Source organism: Ctenopharyngodon idella, chromosome 23, assembly GCF_019924925.1.
Source record: "Ctenopharyngodon idella isolate HZGC_01 chromosome 23, HZGC01, whole genome shotgun sequence".
Taxonomy (NCBI): Eukaryota; Metazoa; Chordata; class Actinopteri; order Cypriniformes; family Xenocyprididae; genus Ctenopharyngodon; species Ctenopharyngodon idella.
This window is the reverse complement of record NC_067242.1, coordinates 20,367,738-20,392,232: the sequence shown is the minus strand read 5'-3', so window position 1 is coordinate 20,392,232 and position 24,495 is coordinate 20,367,738. Positions and strand designations below refer to the sequence as shown.

At 36.7% G+C, this 24,495-nt stretch overlaps 1 protein-coding gene and 1 long non-coding RNA gene across 2 annotated transcripts in view; one reads left to right on the top strand and one right to left on the bottom strand.

Annotated features, from left to right (window-relative positions):
• The window catches only part of LOC127506400 (uncharacterized), a 48,546-nt gene extending 38,471 nt beyond the window's left edge, over positions 1-10,075 (top strand). Inside the window, exon 3 of the long non-coding RNA XR_007927972.1 lies at positions 8,577-10,075. This is a non-coding gene — a long non-coding RNA (uncharacterized LOC127506400). The remainder of the gene's footprint in view (positions 1-8,576) is intronic.
• Positions 1-24,495, bottom strand: part of kcnb2b (potassium voltage-gated channel subfamily B member 2b) — a 124,499-nt gene that overhangs the window by 37,857 nt on the left and 62,147 nt on the right. The window lies entirely within an intron of this gene.

The following is a 24,495-nucleotide window of genomic DNA, read 5'->3' as shown; positions in this document are numbered from 1 at the left end:
TGTTGGTTTAACTTAAAAAAGTAAGTTACCTGGTTGCCTTAAAATTTTGAGTTCATTGAAATAAAAAATTTGAGTTAATACAATGAAGGCGATTGGTTTAATCAACAGAAACTCAAAAATATTATGTTATCTGAACCACTTTAATTAATGAATTTGATTTGACAAAAGAAAAAATGTGATAAATCATGAAAATATTTTTTTACAGTGTGATGAACAGTGCTGAAGCACGACAGAAAATGTATATCATTTAGCTGACAAAACTACATTTTCCATCATTCTGTGGTTGTACAAGATTTTATTCTTCACTCTTTCTTTCTATCAAACACCACCAGAGCCTTTTTTACTATGTAGGCGCCTTTAGATGTGTAAAATGCTTTATGTATGCAAGACACATTTTGAGGGTGTGGAAAGAGTCATATCAGTTTGAAAGAAAGCAAGAAGCACAACTGGAACTGCCCTGAAATTCTCATCAGTCAACAGATACTAAAGACAGAGTGCATTGCGGCAAAATGTAATGGTAAAACTGTATTTTAGCTCCTTATTTTGCATCATGGAGCATCAGTTTCTCAAACCCTTGCATTCTTCCTCCTTGAAATCAACAGATTTACAGCTCTCTCTAGTATGTAGGTGCTCTAATGCACATCATTTGCTCTTCATTTTATTCCATTAGGCCTAAAAAAGCTTCCTGTCTTTGTCAGTAAGTGAAAAAGAGGAACATAAAAGTGTCATATTTTCCAATTTCCAAACTCGCAACTTCCCAGGAGGACCTGAAGACAGCATGAGTGTTGTGATTCTTCCTATTAATTTTTTTTAAGAGTGATCTACCTCCTCCTTTATTTACAGTCTCTGCCTACTGTAAGACATTGGCAGACGTCCTGAAGAATAAAGTTTAAAAAGTCTGCCTGAATAAAGGCATTACACCAGGCCAAGACAGAGAACTGTTCTTTATCAGTATACCAACACAAGCCAAGCCTAAACATATGGCAGAAATCTGTCTTCTCGTTAGCCACGTCTGCTCTAATGAGTAAAGTCGTTCTCTTTGTTCTCTCCTTTCTATCACTCACAGGTGTGAGTGTGAGTCTGTGAATCTGACAATGTCTTTTCCAGCACTCCTGCAGGCTTTTCCCTGCACTCGCATGGGAAGGCCCGGCGTTCTCATTTAGATTTACTCACACTGTTTGGTGTTTATATATTGGCTATTTTACAATGGTTCAAACATGGCTCAACCAATCATATTTATAATGTACTGCTGTTTTGAGTTTCTCAAGTGTTGTATATTGTTTCTTTTGCATTAATGCCAGTCTTATGATTTATCTACAGTCTTATCTTTTGGTTTGTATCCATTAAGTTCTAAATAAAAATATAAAATAATCAAATGATAAAGTACCTTTCACACATACTTAATTAAAATAGGCATTACTTTTTTTTTTTTCATTAGATACTAGATATTTAGGCTAATTGTTTATATTCTTATTTCCCCTATTTTTCAATATTTTATTTTTAAATATACTAATAATTTAATAACACTGTTAAATGTAATGTTTAGTAAAATCTTAAAATTAATAAAAATTCCATGCTGTACAATATTATGCTGTGATGCCTAAATTCACTAGTAGCATTTATTTATTTATTATTTTTATTTTCATTGTTAATTTATTTTGATAAATCAGCATAAAATGTAATATTAATAACTGGTAATAACTGGTCTAAAATATAAAAAAAAAAAAATAAATAAAAAAAAAATACAAAAATAATAATATATAAAAAAAAATAAAATAAAAAATTAATTAAAAATAACATTGGTCCATTGCCACATGGTTAATATATGATGTATACAATATTTTTGGGCTCATTTTCCATCAAAAACAATAATATAAAATCTATATTATTAAAAATACCATTAAAAATACTCATACAGTGATATTAGATTTTGGTCAAGCCCTACATCACCCTCACTCAAAAGAAACCTGTGTTTACACTTAGTATTTCAGCTGTCTCTCTCAAAAAGACATATAGCAGGCCTGTTTCAAGTCACAGGACTTGGAGAACATTTCCCACTGCTTCATCTATATATAATGAACGCTCTTAGGTGTCCTAGTCCACAGCAACCAGTGTCTGACTAATGCTTTTAGTTAGGCTACTCTGAAAGGGTGAAATGTCAATGTTTTGCCCATCCAGTGCTGTTTCCTGGCAAATATGAAGCCCATCCATTTACACTGAGTGAGAAGCTGCATGCATGCATTTAGAGATTGGGTTTCCATCTTATCTTCAGATCTGTACAAATGTGGTTACATGAGTGGGGTTTTCTTGCAGACGGACTTACACAGCCCTTTTTAAAACACTGATCTGGAACCTGTGAAATCAGAATAGTGCTGCAATTTAACCAGGAAGTCAAGCAGACTACATTATGAACTTAAGGAATCACTGTCTTTAACTGTCTGTCACGCACCCCACTCAAATTACAAAACATGACCTCAGATAAATAGTAAAAAGTCAGAGTCTACAAAAATGACCTTTTAACAGTGTAGCAAACAAATCACTGATTGTTTTTGTGCCAGAAAAGTAAAGCTCTGATTAAACTGTAAATTATATTGTCTGATATTTTGTATTTATACACTGCTATTCAAAAGCTTGAGGTCAGTATGAAGAAATTAATACTTTTTTTTTTCAGCAATAATACACGAAATTGATCAAAAGTGACAGAAAAGACAATTATAATGTTAAAAAAGATTTCAAATAAATGCGGTTCTTTTGAACTTTCTATTAATTAAAGAATCCTGAAAAAAATGTATCACGGTTTCAACAAAAATATTAAGCAGCACAACCGTTTTCAAAATTGATAATTTGAGCACCTAATCAGCATATTAGAATGATTTCTGAAAAAAGATTTCTGAGTAATGATGCTGAAAATTCAGCTTTGCATCGCAGGAATAAATTATATTTTAAAATATATTAAAATAGAAAACTGTTATTTTAAAATTGTAATAATATTTTACAATATTACAGTTTTTTTTTTACTGTATTTTTTATCAAATAAATCCAGCCTTGTGAGAATGAGTGATTTTAACATTAAAATTAAAAAATCTTCCCGACCCTAAACTTTTGAACAGTTGTGTAAATAATGCCACTATAATTAGCATCAATCCAGTTAGCCTAGCTTGTTAGCAGCAAACTACATTTTTGAAAGAACTGCTTGACTGTAGTTGTAGTTTGTAGCTCGGGAGCTACAGTTTCAAAGTAGCTTCACTAACACCGTCTCAAACACAGTTAATTGTCAATTTATTTGTTCAATAAAACAGCTGTCAAATAAAGCTCTGAAATGCATACTGATCAGGGAACAACAAGCGCCATACTGCAGTGTCATATTTTCAACATTCAAATGCAGTTTTCCACACAGCCCAGCCTGGCAGCAAAATGCGTCGCAATTATTGTCATCCTGCATTCATAATTCATTTCAGCAGACATTTCGACTCCTTTGGGTGTTCAAGACAAATCTAGACACGGAAATTTTCACAGAAGCCAGTCTGTCGGAAAAAACAAACCTCACGTTCGGTAATGATACTGAATGAGTGCTACTAACTCGTTGCGTTTGCCTGAAGGGATAACCGGCTGCGCTGTTGTCCTCTGATAATACACTAACACTTGACATCTGGTGCAGAGGGAGGAGTATTGCCCGTCCACCCACTCTCTTCCTTTATCTCCAACTCTTCCTTCAGCCTGTAAGCAAATCCGTTATAACATCCTCCTCTGCCGTCACATGTTCGGCCCAATGGCCTGTTCAGCAGCGTGCGGCAGATTGCCTGCACTCCACTAAACAAATCTGTGCATGCCGATCGCCATGTACTGTCAAACCGCACACAATGCGTAAATGCCAAATACCTCAGGGTGGCCTAAGTGCTATAAAAAGCAATGCAAATGAGATTGTATTGGGAAAGAGCGAGGTTTGTACCTCCCGTATTTTTTATCTTCCACGCCAATAAAGACAAAAGACAAGTACAACCTGACCTCCATCTCTTCGACAAGTCATACAAAAACCCAAAAGGCATTGTGTTCGTTTGCCCAGGTTAAATTATGTAATGCCTCCGCGATGAGTAGATTGCCGCCTTTCATTCGCCTTGCTTCACAGTTTCCTGGGAAGCAGTAATTAGTGTCAAGAACAAATTTGTTGTTGTTAATGAGCCTACAGGCTGAGGCGACAGCATGGGTAAGGGGGAAAAAAAAGAAAGATGCCCCCTTACAGGATGGTTTGGATAGCGGAGATACACTCTGTCTATTCTACAGCCATCAACGTTCCTCTTACAACCTCTTTGATGGGACGTCTCTGCCTTTTCATTCTCAATAAATCAATCATAAAGCAGAGAAAAGTCTTATCGCCACCACCAACAGAACAGCTGCATGGACACCAGTGTAAACAATCTCTAATACAGGGATGAATCATCCTGAATAAATATTGTTCTGTTCTGTCAAGGCTTTTTTTAGTTGCACTAACACATAATTAACTGAAAATACATGGTAATGCACATTATTTTAGTTTTTGAGGTCTTAAAAGGTTCTTTTAAAGTTCAGGTTTAATTTGTGCGCATGCAATAGTGTGTGTGTGTGTGAGGCAATAGGCATTTTTATTTTGGAACAAGGCATGCACAGCCAGTAAGAGGGATATGCAACCCATTCGATTCCTTCAGCTGGATAAATATATTCAACTTCCCATAGCAAGCATTCTCATTCCGTGTTTGTTTACTCCTCATTTTCAGAGCCTCAAAGAGAATAAAAACCCGATTCATGTCATTTTTTTTAAAGGCGCTCTTCTTTTGTGTGTCTCGTGAAAGACATTCCTTTTTGGCAGCATTACCAGCTGAATTATGGGAAGGGATTACTACGCCATTGGCAGCTAAGAAAGTATAAGCCACTGAATTATCCCGCAGTTCAATATGACTGTTAATCATACCACTAGCCTTAGTCACATTAAGTTATTTTATGGAAGAAAGGCACACCCGTAGTCTCTTTCAAAATGTATTAAGAGAAGCAATAAACTCACAGTAAGTCAACACCCGCATCAAAGCAGTAAACACTCCACGTCTTGTGGATGTACTCAAAACACGCAGCTTCCTTAGGGCACGCATCTGCGTCAAAATAAACTCTTGTTCGACTGTAAATACAGATCCAGATATAAGATGAATCATTTTGAAGTGAGAGCATCATTTATTCAGCATGACAAGCTTTTTCGAGTGCTTAATACTGCCTACGCTGCGAGCAAAACTTTTTCTTCATCAGTATTTTTGTCTTGTTTTCTAAGAAAAAGGATTAGTTCACTTTAAAATGAAAATTACCCCATGATTTACACACACTCAAGCCATCCTATGTGTATATGACTTTCTTCTTTCAGACAAACACAATTGGAGTTATATTAATGATCAGCCTGATGCTCCCAAGCTTTATAATGGCAGTGCACGGAAACCACCTGTTTGAAGCTCAAAAAACTGCATCCATCCATCATAAACGTACTCCACACGGCTCCAGGGGATTAATAAAGGTCTTCTGAAGTGAAGCGCTGCGTTTGTGTAAGAAAAATATCCATATTTATATGGACAACATAATGTAAAATAACTAGCTTCCGCTAGACCGCCTTCCGTATTCAACTTACGAAGAAAGTGTAATGCCTCTCGCAGTTCAAAACGTTTACTCTACGTCCTACACCTTTCGTCTTCAACTTACAAAACGTCAGTTGCGTCTTTTTTTTGTACGTTGAATATGAAAGGCGGTCTGGCGGAAGCTAGTTATTTTGCTTTATAAGGTGTTAAATATGGATATTTTTCTTACACAAATGCATCGCTTCGCTTCAGAAGGCCTTTTTTTACCCCCCTGGAGCCATGTGGCATACATTTATGATGGATGGATGCACTTTTTTGAGCTTCAAACAGGTGGTTTCCGTGCACTGCCATTATAAAGCTTGGGAGCATAGGGGGATTATAAATATAACTCTGATTGTGTTCGTCTGAAAGAAGAAAGTCATATACACCTAGGATGGCTTGAGGGTGAGTAAATCTTGGGATAATTTTCATTTGAAAGTGAACAAATCCTTTAAATTACATGTATTATTAATTAATGTATTAATAACAATTTGTCATTTGTATTTAATCATAGATCTCAAAAAAATTTGAGTGAAAAATAGGTAAATTTATTTATAATAATATATCTATTTCACTGGACAACAGACAAAATGATTGACTTTGTTTTGTTTTATGGTTTGACTTTATCAGACTCTAACAGCAGAGTCCATGTCATCACTGTTCACCTGAAATAAAACTCAAAAGCAATTCATCAGATTGCACTGGACATCATCTCAGATTAATACAACAGAGCAATCTCTATTCTTGGGTAACAGAATGCTGACAATGGATTACAATAAAACCAGATGATCTCTCTCAGACACACAAGTCTTTCCCAAAAGTATGGACAGCTTACGACAGCGTGCTTGGCCAGAATGCCATAAGAGTGACGTCCTAGCTTGTCTTGTGCACTATAACAGAGATTGATTGACAAAGCACTCTGACATCAAATTACATTGATAGGCCACTGCAGTCATGTTCAGTGTTTTGCTGAAATATTATTAGGATAATGCTTTCTTTCAGAAATGAGTGGCTACATTTCAGACTAAAATCTATACGTCTTTTCAAAATCCATCACAGGATGTTACACCACTGCCAGATGGTAATTGTTCACTGAATGAGAAAGACTAGAGTAAAAGAATGAGAAAGAAAGATCGCATGACAGATGTGTCCGTTTGTGACCTGTGTCGCTATGCAGTCTTCAAACATCTGGCTGCAAGAGTAGCAAGCAGATTGAAAGATTTGTATTCGCTTATTTAGTTAACGACTGACTGGGTTGCTCCTGCTCTTCTCAAAAGATTAAGGAAACAAACAACATGAGTGCTGTGAAATCCAGTGTTTTGTATAAATAAGTTGCCAGTGCAGCAAGACAAAATATCTTTAATATGTATTTAATATTATATATGACACAATCTTTGAAAATGTCTTAACATCTTTTGCAGTGTTAAAAATAAATCAGTTTTGCACTGTAGCCATTGAAGTGTGCAATTTATTCAATGTTAAAATACTCCTAATACTCAGAGCTTAAAGGGTTAGTTCACCTAAAAATGAAATTTCTGTTATTAATTACTCACCCTCATGTCTTTCCAAACCCGTAAGACCTTCGTTCATCTTCGGAACACGAATTAAGATATTTTTGATGAAATCTGATGGCTCAGTGAGGCCTGCATAGCCAGCAAGACAATTAACACTTTCAATGCCCAGAAAGCTACTAAAGACGTATTTAAAACAGTTCATGTGACTACAGTGGTTCAACCTTAATGTTATGAGCGACGAGAATATGTTTTGTGCACCAAAAAACAAAATAAGGACAATATCTAGTGATGGGCGATTTCAAAACACCGCTTCATGAAGCTTCGAGGCTTTACGAATCAAATCAGTGGTTCGAAGCGCGTATCAGACTGCCAAAGTCACGTGATTTCAGTAAACGAGGCTTCGTTATTTCATAAGTGTTTCGAAATTTCAATGGTTCACCACTGGGGGGTGTGACTTTGGCAGTTTGATACGCACTCCGAACCACTGATTCGAAACAAAAGATTTGTAAAGCTTCCAAGCTTCATGAAGCAGTGTTTTGAAATCGCCCATCAATAGATATTGTTGAATAAAGTGGTTATTTTGTTTTTTGGTGCACAAAAAGTATTCTCGTCGCTTCATAACATTAAGGTTGAACCACTGTAGTCACATGTTGTGTTAATTGTCTTGCTGGCAATGCAGGCCTCACTGAGCCATCGGATTTCATCAAAAATATCTTAATTTGTGTTCCGAAGATGAACTAAGGTCTTACGGGTGTGGAACGACATGAGGGTGAGTAATTAATGACAGAATTTTTATTTTTGGGTGAACTAAACCTTTAAAGGGCTCCATAAGGGCTCAGATTGTGTTTGACTGAAAGAAAACAGTCATATACACCTAGGATGGCTTGAGGATGAGTAAATTATGGGGTAATGTTCATTTTTGGGTGAACTATCCCTTTAATATTTAATGGCGTTTGGCTATAATGATGTCAAATCTTACTCAAATTTTTCTAGTCCATGCAAGTTTTGTTGTCAGCGCATTACAACAGCTATGGCTTCAAATGACTTGAAATGTAAATAAATGTAAATATTGACAGAACTTTTCATATTTGGGTAAACAATTTGTTCAAGACCATCGTAGCCTCAGACTCATGCCCTCTGTGCTGAGAGAAAAACAACATACCATTGTAAAAAGCCACAGACCACACAAATCGTGTTCAGTGATCATTATGAAGAGAATGAAAGCTTGTCAAGCATTATGTCATGTGCAAGAGGGAAAAACTGCAACAAAATTTCATTATAACACAGAACCAATAACTTCCTCTAAGACAATATGTCATAACTCATTTAGGCTTGATCTCCATTCGCATTTTGCCTTTGAGATCTTCAGGTTTATAGATTTCATCCATGGTCTGTGAAGCATTGATTTGCATTTGATGGAGAGTGTGTTTTCCAGCAGGGAGACCTGAGGGCAAACCCATGCCGCAGTAATGAGAGGAGATGATGGTGAGAACTTCACAATAAAGGTGAGCTTTCAAGGTGGCCTTTGATGTCTCGAAAGTGCCTTGAATATATAAAAGCCCAAAACAATCTATACTTTTTTTCTGGAATTGTGCTCTTTCAGACTGAATTGGCTTCAATCAATGTACAAAACTGATTTAGCCTCTTGAAGTGTGAATGGAGAAAAGTAATGCACAAACATTAATGTGAAGAGACAGTATGTCTTAAAAATGTCGACTTAGCATAGGTGCCCCTTATACAGAGTATGTTTACAGGGCACTGCGTATGCCATTCTGACTTACAAACAACACACAGGCCGTCTGATCGATTGTATTGATTACAAGTAAGCTGCTTTGAGCTCTATGGGCCGCTTAGAAATCACATAAACATTATTGCTTATCAGGTTCACAGGAGGACTAAGGTCACTTTGGATTTACAACATTTTTCCTCAGGCCAGTTACATTTAGCTGGTTTGGCAGTGAGATAAGAGTTACCTTGAACACATAGCTATTATTTAATGTCCAGGGCTAGATAAAAACACATATTGTTCCTTCAAAACACTTCTCAACATGAGCACTGGCCAGCAGATTGGTCCACAATACAATTAAATGTTTCTTCTAGTCTTAGACATAACATGGGCAGGAAATTGGTAGTTGTGTAGATTAAATATGCTGCCAATGTGAAAGAAACAAACAAAATGTTTGCTTGGAAGATACACTCTGGATTCTTTGTCACAATGTCCTACTTGTAAGTAAATCGTTCTTTTGAGGTTTTTTTTTTTTTTTTTTTGTTCACAAAAATGGTCTGGGTGGTCAACAACTTACTGACTCATTGAACCGACTCACTTTTGGAGATTCATTTTGGAGAACATTTACTGTTGTTTTGTGAATTTTCACATTCAAAATCCAGTCATTTCAATAGTAATCCACACAATTTGGAATTTGGGTGAAAGATTTGACCAACAGTAAGGTGCTTGGTTTGAAAGTGACAAATGTGTCAGAATTGTGAGATATAAACTTGCAATTCTGAGAAAAAACATCAGAATTGCAAGTTTATATCTCACAATTCTGACTTTCTATCACGCAATTCTGACTTTATAACTCGCAATTCTGAGTTTATATCTCACAATTGACACTTTTTTCTCAGAATTGCGAGATATAAACTCACAATTGCGAGTTATAGTCAGAATTGCATGATATAAACTCGCAATTACGTCTTATACAGTCAGATTTACGAGTTTATATCTCGCAATTCTGACGTTTTTTCTCAGAATTGTTTATGTCTTGCAATTCTGACTTTATAACATGCAACTGCGAGTTCTAAAGTCAGAATTGTGAGAACTTGCAATTCTGAGAAAAAATGTCAGAATTTCGAGTTTATATCTCACAATTCTGACTTCATATCACGCAATTCTGACTTTATAACTCACGCCATTCTGACTTTATATCGCTCAATTCTGACTTTATATCGCTCAATTCTGACTTTATATTGCTCAATTCTGACTTTATATTGCTCAATTCTGACTCTATATCACGCAATTCTGACTTTATAACTCATGCCATTCTGACTTTATAACTTGCAATTCTGACTTTATATTGTTCAATTCTGACTTTATATTGCTCAATTCTGACTTTATATTGCTCAATTCTGACTTTATAACTCGCAATTCTGACTTTATAACTTGCAATTGTGAGTTTAGATCTCGCAATTCTGAGAAAAAAGTCAGAATTGTAAGAAATAAACTTGCAACTGCGAAAAAAAAAAAAAAAACTCCGAATTGTGAGATGAAAAGTCGCAATTACTTTTATTATTTTTTATTTCATGGCGGAAACAAGCTTCAATACAAACGGGCTTGGTTTTAAGAAATGAGAGATTTTAGATGAGAGATGTAAATGGATCATCTGGTTGCTTTAACCTGTCAATGAAACAATCTCTTCCTGTCAAACTCATGGCTGGAATAAGCTGAAATGTGGGCCTGATTTTATGCTGTTTCCAAAGTCAGGAAAAACCAAAACTGCAAACAAAGCAAAGAAATATACAGTATGTTACTGCCGTCCCTTTAAGTACATTATGACAAATCTTACTGTCAAGAAAGTGAAAGAACAATGTCCTCCTCAAACTTCTGTGTCAGACTCTGAGGTGAAAAAGCACTGAACAATGCAGACAGAGGTCTACACGGCTGCTCAGTTTTATTCAAGACATCTCAATATTACATTTTACGATGCATATTCAGGTGTGAATAAGGAAGCTCATGGTGTATAGAAACTATTATTATAATGCTCTCTGACACTGCTGGCGAAGAGCAAGTGCTGCTTTTCTCCTCACAGAAGCTGCTGTCTTTCCTTGTTTTCTTTTCAATAGTTTTAATTAACAAGGCCTTATTAACATCAATATGTTCCTTAACATTCTGTTAGTGTAATTAAATACCCACACATAAGTTAGATGGCTGGAGCCCGGTGGTTAAGGATCTGAGCTGGTAACATTAAAGTTGCAGGTAAGGTTGACCTTTGAGTTAACAAGATCGTCTATCACCATCATACCCTTGATCAAGGCTCTGGGTGAACTAAATAACTAAATAATCAGTAATCACTCTGTTGACGAGATTAGCTTTAATTTTACTGATGGGTTATGCTAATTAGTGCTGGCCTAGCAGGTGGACCAACTGAAAGCAAAACTTGGTTAACTTGACCAGCATAGTTTTAGAAAATATATTAAAATGTATTTAAGAAAAGTGTACATTTTTAATAATATTTCACAGTAATACTGTTATTACTGTATTTTTATCAACCCCAAACTTTTGAACGGTAATGTATTCAAATATATGATGGAAAAAGTATTGTGCAATGGATGTCTGTATGAAACTATTCTCCTGTAAGATTAGATAAACTACTAGCAGTCTGTTTGGTAACATATGCACATACTGTATGCTGTGCTTGCAGATCTGTGTGCGCCGTGTGTCGCTGTCAGTGAGGCCGCTCAATGCCCAGAAGTGTACAAAGAGGTTCCTGTACCGTGTTCTCCTCACAATAGGTGATCCTGTGTGGCGGATCTTCCCTTTCAGGTGACTTAAGATTACGTGGATCCATCTGTTCAGCAAAAGCATGATCGCTCTGTCATCTAACGCTAGGTAAATAAGATGACAGCCAATTAGACCCGAAAACACACTCCCCTGCCTGGCCAGGGCTGTGTTCATAATTAAAGAAGCATACTAGTGAAACAACGGCCAATTTATTTTAGGACATTTGGCACTGGAGGAGCACCACCCACAGAAGAGAAATGCCTTAATCAATACTGCCACGTTTTCTATGAGCAATAACATTATAAGGGGATAAATTATATGGAAGGAAACTTCGTCAAATGTAAAATGTAGCTAGAAACCTTCAGTTGGAGGAGGCACCAGCTGGCTCCTCTGAAGCCAGGAAAAAAAAACAAGTGTATGAACAAAAATAAAAATGCCATGAATGTTTAAGGCGCATAGCTACAATTGTGAACTCAGGTGTGTCATAGTTTGCAGTGATTTGTACCTTTGGCATAAGTAAGTGCACCATGTGGTGAACATCCACTCTTTGAGGATAGCACAGGGGAAATGTTTATGAACTGAAGCTGCAAAATGGTCAGATCTCTATGTGTGGCATTTCAAACAGCAAACAGATCTATATATCTCCATCTATCCATCCATCCATAGACATCAGACATGAAGAATGATAGACTGACTGATGGACAGATAGATAGATAGATAGATAGATAGATAGATTGATTCATTGATTCATTGATTCCCATGCTTGATAGATAGATTTCGGGCATCCAAGACCATTTGAATGGGGGAATCCTGAAATCTCATAAACTGCTTGGCAAACTCTCAATTCAAGGGATAGTTCACCCAAAAATGAAAATTTGATGTTTATCTGCTTACCCCCAGGGCATCCAAGGCAGTTGGATGCACAAGGCAGTTGGACATAGTGGTGTTTTAGAGGTGAAAAATGATATAAATACTGTTCGGTTTCTCGCACAAACTGATCGTTTCGTGTCTTAGGACATCAATGTGTCGTCACGAGCCGCAGGGTTTAATTTGGATTTGTCTGTGCATGTTTTTTTGACTTTTATAGATGGAGTTACCATTGACAAGCATTATACGACTGACAGACCGCAACGGTTAGAGTTAAAAATCATCATTTGTGTTTTACTGAAGAAACAAAGTCACCTACATCTTGGATGCCCTGGGGGTAAGCAGATAAACATCAATTTTTCATTTTTGGGTGAACTATCCCTTTAAATAAATTCTCAACTAAATTCAAATCAGCAACAAAATCTGACATGAAGTGTCCCATAAATATTGTTTGTAATGCTCAAATAGTGTTAAAAAAAAGCTTATTTTTCAGGCTAGATGAGCCAATGCGCATGTGCAGTCCTAAGAACGAGTCTCAGGTTTCTATGGGAACCAGAGCTTCTAACGGCAGCTGCAGTGACACAATGATTTATCAAGCACCGATTGGCTCTTTTACTTAGAAGGCGGGACATATTCCGCCATATTGCGCGTTGCAGTTTCTCCCATTCATAATTAATAGGAGCGAGTCTTTCTATAACTAAAATCTTTGATTGAACCCATGTCTCCCAAAATTGAAGCACAGATCTATACCTATATCTTACACTTAAATAAAGTAATGTTTTTTTTCTTTAAGTAATTGGTCACGTCTTATCCTGCCTAGGGCACCAAATAAGCCAACACTGCCACTGGTGCCCCTCAAAAAAACAATGAAAAACAGGTGCATGACACACACAGTCCCAAGTAATTTGACACAATGCTGGAGGGAAAAGTACATTAAAAAGAGCGTTGTGCCTTTGGTGTGGGTTCAGGTGCTCCCTGGGGCTGTAGAGCAGGAAGTGACAGCAGATGAGGGAGCTCATGGCTAATGAGGGGAGAAATGTTTGTCCTTGCTCAGTACCCCTCTGTGTGAACCTTTCTGTTCTTTCCAAATCTGCCACAATCCAGCTAGCCTCCAAGACGGCACACCTAATCCACTCCGATAATGATGTCCGTCTGCCTGCTTCACTGTCCATTGTCACAGTTTTCTGTTCTGTCCTAAAAGATGGATAGATAACCAACCAGTTTTGGTCTCAGGGCACATGACACTAATGCCAGGGTGCAAGGGGAAATCACTGTAATTTTCTTGCTCTGTCACAGAATCATGAAGTCCCTGCGACCGTGTCCATCCCTCTGGCTACAGCATACTTGTTTCGGCTGCCAATAAAGCTGGGACTAATGAATTGTAGAACTGCCGGGGCAGAGGTACACAACTGCTGTGTGGCCTCCTCTTATTATAAAGCAGCATGTGAGGAAAATTGCTACTGCCCCATTGAGTTTAATTCTCAAATGCTGTTTGAGAAGTTTTAATACACTAGATAAAATTTGACATATTTAATATGGTCTACAAATAGTACTGCCTTTCTAGATAACATTTAAAACCATATGGATCTTGGGTCTTGTTTAATGGTGATCAAAAGCGTAACACTCAGTGTACTTTCTCCCATGTCCTGCTGACTGGTGTGACGGTATATACAGTAATGTTTTGATTTTGAATGAATCTTTCAAGTTATCCTACTGGCTATCTGAAGTTTACTGAATGAATCAGTAAATGGATTTGAACAAATCTTTTTGGTTAACAGATTCAAAAGATTCAAGTCATTAGGAATTATCAAATGAGATAAATACAAAGTTCTGTCATGAAACTCTAGATGGCGCATGCTAATAGGTCCTTAACTCAATCTGCTTGCAATCACAACATTCTCCATAGGGCACGGCTGATTGGTTCCTGCTGTATCAGTAGCCAATGAGCTCGCTGCTCAACCTTCAAATACTTGATTTGCGCACTTTCAGAAACCCTCCACCTTCCCCAGCTCCACCTGTATAGATCTGTTACGTATAATTTATGTATGCTATTTTGTACAGCAGCAGCATGTCTTACTTGCTCACAGCAGCATGTTGTGTATGTATTGGCAGTAGCAAGTCCCGTACTTGTTTTGCAGCAGCAGCACCAAAGCAGACCAAACATATCAATATTGTCATATCCATTTCCATGCCAAACACTCAGTTTTGTCATGACGGAAATAACTTTACTTGTCAATAGAAACTTAGCATGTTTAACATGGTTAGAACACAGTAGTCAAGTTTCCATCCAAGGATTTTTTTTTTTTTTGCAGAAAAAGGCTTAGCGCATCAAAAAAATAACTGACATGGTTGTGGAAATGCTAATTATTGATAAAATGTATTTTTTCATTTAACTTTAACACATCAATTCTAATAAAGTCGATACTTTTACGTATTGTGAAAAACTAATTTGTAAACACTTTTTGTCAAGAAATAACATAAATACAATGTCACATGACAGAATTACACATGCATCCTCTGTATTGTTGTCTCACAGCATTACAGTGCTGTTTCTCAATGGTGTGGTAAATCTTTTAGGACTCATTTAATATTGTTAAATTGTTTATATACAAAATCATTTATTATTATTGATAAGAATAAGATGTGTTAACTCTTAAACATCATTTATCCTTATTTTTGCAATTTTGTCAATTATTTTTTTTCCTGATTACACATATTATAAAGCATTTTTAACATTTTAAATTAACTTAGTTGCACTGTGTGAAAAGCTTTTACATTTCTAAGGAAGTTTAATTAATTCATCAGGACCAGAGTCAGAAATTAAGTGGGTTTTGAGGAAAAACATTTTGAAATTCAAAATATGGGTCCTTAAATGAGTTCCTTTGTTTTTGTTCATTTAATTTTTGGGGTAAATGGTATTGTGTTAATGAATGGATTGTATTCTAGTATTCAGCATAAGGATACATTACATTTATTTTATTAAAATAATACAAAAAGACAAAATACCCATGAAAATCAATTTCAAGGAGCAAATATTGGCTCCTAATGGAAAAATTCATTTCTGAAACTGGTTGAGACCACTTGAATCATTTTTGTTAGCATTAGCTGAAACTAGGCGGGGGATTAGAGTATGTTTAAATTAAAGGTAATTTTTAACTCAAATTAGAAAAAAGGGAAACTCATTTTCCATTGTCCATAATTGAATTAAGTTGAGCCTAAGATATTTTAAGTGAAAATGAAGAGCCACAAATTCACCTGCAGTTTTAATCAAAGGATGATTATCATGACATTCCAAGAAAATGTTCCTCTTGGAATAGCCATTGTGTCAATGATCCACAGTCTTGAAATCCTACCCCACCTTTGTACAAAACACACAACATGGTGACATTTCAGACACCCGTTGCTGTCACGCTGTTAGACAAATTAGCGTTTTGAACCAGACAGCGCTAAATCACAACAGCCCTCATCTGTCACCATAAAAGAGAGTTCAAAAATAAATGCCTGACTTGGGAATAGAGAAATAAAACAAAAACAAAAAAAACAACCATCTCGTCAAGCCCTGGTTTCCTTGTACATTGTTTTAAACGTGACTAACGCAACCGAAGGCCAGTGGTTGTAATGAATGTATATTTCTCTAGACCGTAACCCTGGACTCTCCCTGGGGGATGAGGACAATCATCTTAATGAGCGCCTGCTGCACGTCCACCATCACCAAGAGAAGTGAGAAAAAGAGATGGAGCAGATGGCGAAAGAGAGAGAGATGAGAGAAATCTGTGAATAACCTCCCAGCAGTTCTTGATCTTATCCTCTGTAATACACCTAGATTCAGCCTCCACCGTGGGAGCTGCAGGGTTGGTGTGCAGCATGGGAATGATGCCGCTGTTGCCTAAAGAACATATATATGATATCAGAACAAACCAGACTGCTTTAAGAGTGTGTTCATACTTGGCAGGTTTGGTTTGATTAAAACTAATTCTGCTGCGATTGCTCTGTTAGTGCAGTTTATTTGAATAAGTGTGAACGCTGCCATCCGAATCCTGGTGCGCAACAAACAAACGGACTGTGGTTCGACTAAGTGTGTGTTCACACTTGTCAGGTTTGGTTTGATTAAAACAAATTCTGGTGCGGTTCGACAGAAATATGAACACAATGTGGACCAAAGACATCTAAACAAACCAAAAACAGGACGTGATGTCACAAGTTGTGATTCTAAAAAGGACAATGCTCAAAAATGCCTGGTTCCTCTCATCATAGGAGCTACGTTTGCCCATTACAGTACAGTATAGGCATCGGAACCACTGTCCTTGCAGCAGATCTTCGATTTTGTGTGTAATGGAGGAATTCCTGGCACTGTTTTGACTCCTTTACACATTTTATAAGTTCTTTGTGAGTTTTCAGCTGGTAAAAATACCATTATATGTACGCACATAAAACAAGCATGTTATTTAGCCCAGCTTGTTTTGGATGTTCGATAAGTTCCGCCACAAAATATATATCATAAAAGACGTTTTTTATTTTTGTTTATTTTGTATCTCTAGGTTTGGTGTTAAAAATGATCATTTCATCGCTTTCTTTTTTTGGTCCAGACCAAAAAAACGAAGAGAACTGAGCTACAAGTGTGAACACCCCGAATCTTACTTTTTAGGTAAATATTTTTTAAGAATACATTTTTTAAAATCTGTTTTGTAACAGACGTACGCTTACTTCAGTGAATAAATGGTCATATTGGAGCTTTATGTAACTAAATATAGCCGTTTTTACAACAAAAGAGACAGGCTTCAGAGCACAGTGGGTTATTTTGAGGAGTCCTCAGGCCTCTGGACTGTTCACAGGCTCCCATGTGAGACTTTTCCAATAGCCAAGGGCTCTTTCCTGCTCTCTGCTCCACTGCACGAGTTAGGCCACAAAACGCATCTTAATCAAGAGTGAACGGTTGGTAGAGAAATTTTCAAACTGTTCATTATGCACATACACACAGGAATTCCCAAATTTCTACCTTTATGTAGGCCTGTTAAAGATTTTTCTTGGCAGTTTGTATCTAACAGTTGAGAAACTGAAATGCGAAGTATCTGCATTTTGCTGAAATCAACATTTTAAGAAAGCATGTTATTTTAACAAGCTGTATTGATTTTGCTCCAAAAAAAGGGTAACACTTCAGTATGGGGAACACATATTAACTATGACTTTTCTCTCAATAAACTCCTGATTTACTGCTTATTAATAGTTAGTAAGGTAGTTGTTAAGTTTAGGTATTGGGTAGGATTAATGTAGAATAAGGTCATGCAGAATAAGTCATTAATGTGTGATTAGTAAGTACTAATAAACAGCCAATATTCTAGTAATATGCAAGCTAATAATCAAATAGTTACAAGACCCTAAAATAAAGTGTTTACCAAAAAAGATATACAGTGGCTTAGGTTCAGATTCGCTGCCCTGTTTGGTTTGAAAGTGACTTCTGTGTGAACTGTTTCATACATTAATACATATATATTGACAATAGAAAACAGACCAAAAATTTGCTATTGTCACCACACCTTGTGGATGAAACATGACATTCAATACTTATATTGCAGTCAGTCAGACAACTGATCACTGGAAATATTGTTTATCTTCTTTATCTGATTGGATGAGCCATGTTTGAAGCCATAGCAAAAAGGTTAGCATATATTGTGTGCATACATGTGACTGCATGCTAATTGAATTATATGTCTATGAATTGCTACTTTGCTTAGCAATTGTAAAAAACACTCCACGCCAACATCCCTTAACCAGGGTAAAATCACTGTAATGCACACCGTCTCATGGCTTATTGCTTTAAAGCGGACCTATTATGCCCCTTTTCAAAAGATGTAATATAAGTCTCTGGTGTCCACAGAATGTGTCTGTGAAGTTTCAGCTAAAAATACCCCACAGATAATTTATTATAACTTGTCAAATGTGCCCCTATTTGGGTGTGAGCAAAATCATGCCGTTTTTGTGTGTGTCCCTTTAAATGCAAATGAGCTGCTGCTCCAGGCCCGCTTTCCAAAAGAGTGCGGAGCTTTACCAGCTCATGCTTTGGTTGCTCAACAACAACAAAGCTGGAGAATCTCACGCAGCCAAAATGACGATTGTCAGTAACAGTGTTCAGTACATTGTTACCGGAGTCGGACACTGATGGAGAGACTCAGGAAGAAGTTACAACTTTTAGAATGCAACTGGACATTTCTGAATGGTTAGTGGATAAATTTATGTAGTTGCTGTGGAGTTGATTCCCGTCATGTTAATCTTTTGTGCAAAACCCTTATGGACGCCCACTATACATAGCGTACCGGTTTACATTTACACACCAGGCTAACGTTTATAATTGCTATCAAATGCTGTGAATGGTCTAATATTTTTTCCAAAATATCGCTTGAACAGAAATGCTCCTTTTTTAGCAATCGAGCTTGCCAGGGTCAACTTGCAGATGACAAAATGGTGAGTGGAAGCGTGCAGATTAAGGGACGGTAATATTATAATAAGATCCCCTTCCTACGTCACAAGGAGAGCGAAATCTGAGCGGCTCATTTTTTCGCATGCAGAGAAAGGCTTGCCAAAACAAAGTTATTTGGTTGTCCTTTTTCACATTTTCTGGGTTGGTAGATGCACTGGGGACCCAAAATAGTAATCGCTTCATTTCTTCCTGCTCAGATTGATCAAATCAACTGGAATTGTTAAAAAACAAAACAAAACAAACAAACAAAAAAAACATAGTATTGCACATAGTTTTGCTGCTGTTTGCTTGTTGTTTTTATGGAGTGCACAGTGATGTTCTGGCATGCCTAGCCTCTCTCAGCGACATGAAAATAAATAATGAAATCGATGAGGGCCGATCGATGGGCAGTTGAATTAGAAACTTGGCTGACAGCAGAAGTTTCCCCAGCTTCACTGGCCACACTGTTTCCATCAAACTATGTTCCTGCTACTTGACACTGAAGCTGTAGGAGCAAACGCGGGCCAGAAATTTGAAGTGAGACCAGAATGCAAGGCAGGGAAGAGTGTCTGGGAGGGAGAGCGAGCGATCTGCGGCGTTACACAGGGGAAGATCCATCTGTTGACGTAACCTTTGCTTCTGCAATATCACCTACTTCAGCACAAGTGCTTGACCCGTATATGTCTCGATGTCAGGTTGTCAAAGTGAAACATGAAAAGCCTCCAAATCACTCATCGCAGAGTTCAAATGCAGTTTAGGTTGTTTGAAAAAGTGACTGCTTGTGGTTACGCATGCCTCACACTGTCAGAAGCCAACAAAGGCAAATCAATATGCATTTGCTAGAGTGCGGCAGGGTTTTATTGAGAGAACTGCATCTGTGATTGAGACGTCTCATTATACATTCAACAAACGGACTCAACTTCTTCATTTGACCATTTAATGGGGATAGTTCATTCAAAAATGAAAATACTGTCATCATTTTTTCACCCTCATGTCATTCCAAAACAATATGACTTTCTTTCATCTGTGGAAAATAAAAGGAGAAACAGTTTTTTTTCCATATAATGACGGTTTATAGTTACTATATGGTCTGTCACCATAACACCATAAAAGTAGTCCATATGGCTGAAACCTGGTTTGTTGGTTTTGTGAATTAAATTAAAGCTTTTAAAGATTAACTTTGTGAGCATTAGATGATGGCAATTAAAAAGTAAAAGTAAAAATAGGGTAATGAGTCTGTGCAATTAAATATCTTATATTGCACTGTATACCCAAGATTGGCCAATGAAAAACTCTAATATGAGTTGATAGCCTAAATCTTTGATTGGTACTCGCAAACATATGGGAGAAACTGTATATCTTGATAGGATCTAATGAAAGATCAAATTCAGGATACTTTACACTGCCTGGTCTGTCTAAGAAGATCAGTTTTTCTGTTACAAAACAAGGATATGTAATCTGTGATTAAAATGTTTTAGTTTAAGCCAGAATATTTTATACACAGGCAGACTGCAATTGATTTGGATCAGAAAAACAAACTCTTGATCTGTGATTTCTTATCATTTGATGTGGCTTCTTAGAAGAAAGGAAGAATATGGTCTTGTGTATATGACCAGGGCCTTAAGAAGCTTAAAGTATTGTTTCAATGCTTCTTTTTAAAATCTTCATCCACAATTTCTCTCTGGCACATCTGGCGCAACACTGGTTGCATGTATGGAAGCACGCACAAATAAGCCCACACATGTAAGCATATAATACGCATGAAGGGACAAAGAGACAATGCTTATGGTGCTGTGATGCATTTACACATATGGAATCTTGAATTAGGTTTATTTAGTGGAAGTCAGATTGGAAGTTACCTAGTTCAGTCATTCGATTTAAAACATTCACCTGCAAAACATTGCATTTAGGTTAAATTTTATTGCTTTTCGAGCAACAAAACTGTGCCTCGAGAGCGTATCTATGGATATGCATGCATGGCAACAGTTGCCTGGAGCTACAAGGCTAAGAATAACTCAGTTTGGAGCAAGGGCCACAGCAAATCATTCACAAGAACCTTTGCAGCTTGGTTAATGACTTTCCTCAGACAAGGATTGTATCAAATTAAATGAACCCCCCTCAATTTACATAATGATTATTTTATGAAACAATTAATAACAAAAGTATGATGAATTAACCACTGCTCATGTCACATTACAACTAAAATTAGGTGACTTTTAATTAACGTGCTACATTATTTGAATCACAACATGTATTAAATAGCAAGTAAGATGAAAGTGAATGCTCTTGCAAGAGAAGGAAGAATTTTTTGACTGTATAGAAATTCTCTCATTTTATTAAGATCTTGCCAATATTTCCTCACTTCCCTGCATCCTAACAGTTACATCTTCAGCTTATGCTAGAAATTTACTTTAGGGTATATTTACATGACAACAATATACAAAAAATGGCGTTTTTTTGCGTACAGATGACAACGTTGTCAAAATGCTCCCCCTTCACACGGATCCGCGAAAACAATTAAAAATGCTGTATAATGCAGTTGTTGGCGATGTCACTTTGTAAAGAAAAACTACGCGCCTATAGACTGAACATGTAATACGCATGCGCATAATGTCACCGTTTCGCAAATTTGCATTTTTGTAGTTTACATGGAGACAATAACTATCGTTTTTAAAAGTTTGCGTTTTTAGGCCCTCAAAACGCCGTTGATGTGTAAATGAATAAATAATAATAAACTGAAAATAATATTTGCATGTGTTAACGCGTTAATTTTGACAGCCATAGTATTAATTAATGGGTAACACTTTACAATAAGGTTCATTAGTTAAACATTAGTTAATGTATTAATTAACATGAACTAACCATGAGCAATACATTTGTTACTGTATTTACTAATCTTTGTTAATGTTAGTTAATGAAAATACAGTTGTTCATTGTTTGTTCATGTTAGTTCACAGGGCGTTAACTAATGTTAACAAAATTTTAATAATGTATTAGTAAATCTTGAAATTAACATTTTAATTAAAAGATAAGGTACATCCAGCCGGTTGTTATCTCAGAATAAACCCCGACAGGGTGATCAGGTCTTGCATCAGCCTGAGGAGGTTTTTTTATTCTGAGATAACAACAGGCTGGATGTACATTATCCCGCTTATTACACGGCTACTTGCCACATAAGTAAATAATTGGACATGAAATATTGATCTGAGTCGAAATATTTTATTAGCTCTTTGAATGCAAAGCTTACATATAGAGAGCATTTTCTAGCGTGGCAAGTTCAAACTAGACGGACGTTTAAGGTATACGGTACAGCCACACCACTTATTAAAAGCCATTTCGCCACATAAATAATTATGGGGATATGAGATATTGATCTGAGATGAAACTGTTTTAAAATCATACCTGTTCTTTATCTTATAATCAAAAAGTGTACAAAACAATAGTCAAAAAAATGGCAGCAGCTGCGTTTGTATGAAACAAGAGAGAGCAAGTCCACGATACTGCATGATATAATTAAATAATGGTACACAAAATACTGATTTGACTAAGTACTTCGACGAAGAAAAACCATTCCTAGCAAGCGTATAGCGCTGCAGACTTCAGTTACCCGGATGAGCCTGTGTTATCTTTTTTTAGCGGTTGTTATCGGGGAATAACATACCGCTGGATGGCGCAATTGACCAGTCAGAATCAAGTATTCCACAGAGCCGTGTAATAACAAAGATTAATAAATGCTATATAAGTGCAGTTCATTATTAGTTCATGATAACTAATGTTAACAAATGAACCTTATTGTAAAGTGTTACTAATTAATGTTTGTAATGTTTTTAATGTGAATAAAAGCTTAAATTTAATCTGTTCATCATATAAAGTGATTGTGTCTCCTCAGAAGACTTAAACCGCTCAATACATATGATTTCTTTTGCAATGTCTTTATGAACTTTTTGGATCTGCTAAGTTTTGGCTACCTGAACTTTCATCTCTCAGGTTTCGTTACAAATATATTAATTTGTGTTTTAAGGATGAACAAAAGTCTTATGGTTTTGGAATGACATGAGGGTGAGTAAATGACAGAATTTTCATTTTTGTGTGAACTATCCCTTTAATCAAGAAAATGTTTCTTAAAGTCTAACTTATAATGTTAAGGTAACATTATCCAAAGATAAAAGCTAAAAACGGTCAAATTAAACATTTCTTCTTTTTTTTTTAGCTAGAAACATTTCTACTTGCATACTTGCAAATTCAGAATCCTTCAAGAACTGGCTTGAAGATGCTTTGAAAACATTCTCTTGAAAAACTTACAGTTAATTTGGATATTGCCGTATTGTTCCCAGCGAATTCTATTAATAAAACACAGAATACCCATACTTTAGTTTCAGAATCTCTAATATCCTGTGAAGACTTTATAAAATCAGTAATCTAATGCTAAGCCACAGCGGTCTAGTGGAGACTCCCAAAACACATTCTGCAGTGCTGCAGTTAAAGTTCATTGTAAATTTAAGGTTTTATGATCCTTACCGCATCCTCTCTCACTCAACTTTATTGTGTCATTCAGTAGTTGAGAATCTAATGGTGCAAACCTCACATCCGCCACAGCGGTGGGCCTCATTCTGTCCACTGGGGCTTTTGAACCGCAGTGCAGTGATGCCTTTGGATCCCCCTTCAGCTTTAACTACCTCATCTTTCACACAGCGGGTCCGGTCGAGCAGGGTGACCCAGGGCACCTGCGCTGCTATCAATAGCTTTGTGTCTTTGCCGCAGAACACTCTCACCTGGGAGCGGCAATTAAAGGTGTATTAGTTCAGAACCGTGACCCTTACACCTCCGCTTCGGTGGTGTCACGCCACCGAAAGACAGCAGGATGAGTTTTCTTCACACCCGTAATTCCCTAGCACCACTCACTCTTTCTAAAACACACATCAAACATAATACGCCAGACCGCAAAACAATATAATGATGTCGGTTTAGGTGAGTTATTGTTCTGGTAAAGATTTATTGTTGTTCATAGCCATAATGTGAGTGATTTTTGTGTATGTGTTTTTGTTTTAGGCTATAAATCTAGAGTTGAACAGCAGGATAATTAACTTGAAAGGCTGTATCTAACTTTCGTGTTCTGTTGCTTTATAAGCATCAACAGAAAGTCCAGTTACAAGCCTGGACCATTGAAACTGTCAAAGACTGTAAATTACAGCTGAATGCCGACTATATTTAGAAGTGAAAAAAAAAACCTGTGCTGGGGGAAGCTTGCATGATCCTGAGTGAAAACTTATTGACTAAGCTGTTTTATTTAGGGTGAAAGTAGTTCATTTTGATCTCAATGGGCTTTGCTGTTTCACTTTTTCAAAAAATAGGGTAGCCTATGAATAGATCATTAAAAGTAGGTGACAGTTTTCCAGAGCTTTTTTGGTATTTTCCTCAGACCAATCTATAATGGGATCAGAAACACCTCTGTGAAACTTTTAATAGCATTACTTCTTGTTAGGAATGGGTGTTTTGGTCATTTTGTATGTAGTACTCGACAGATAAATTAATTGG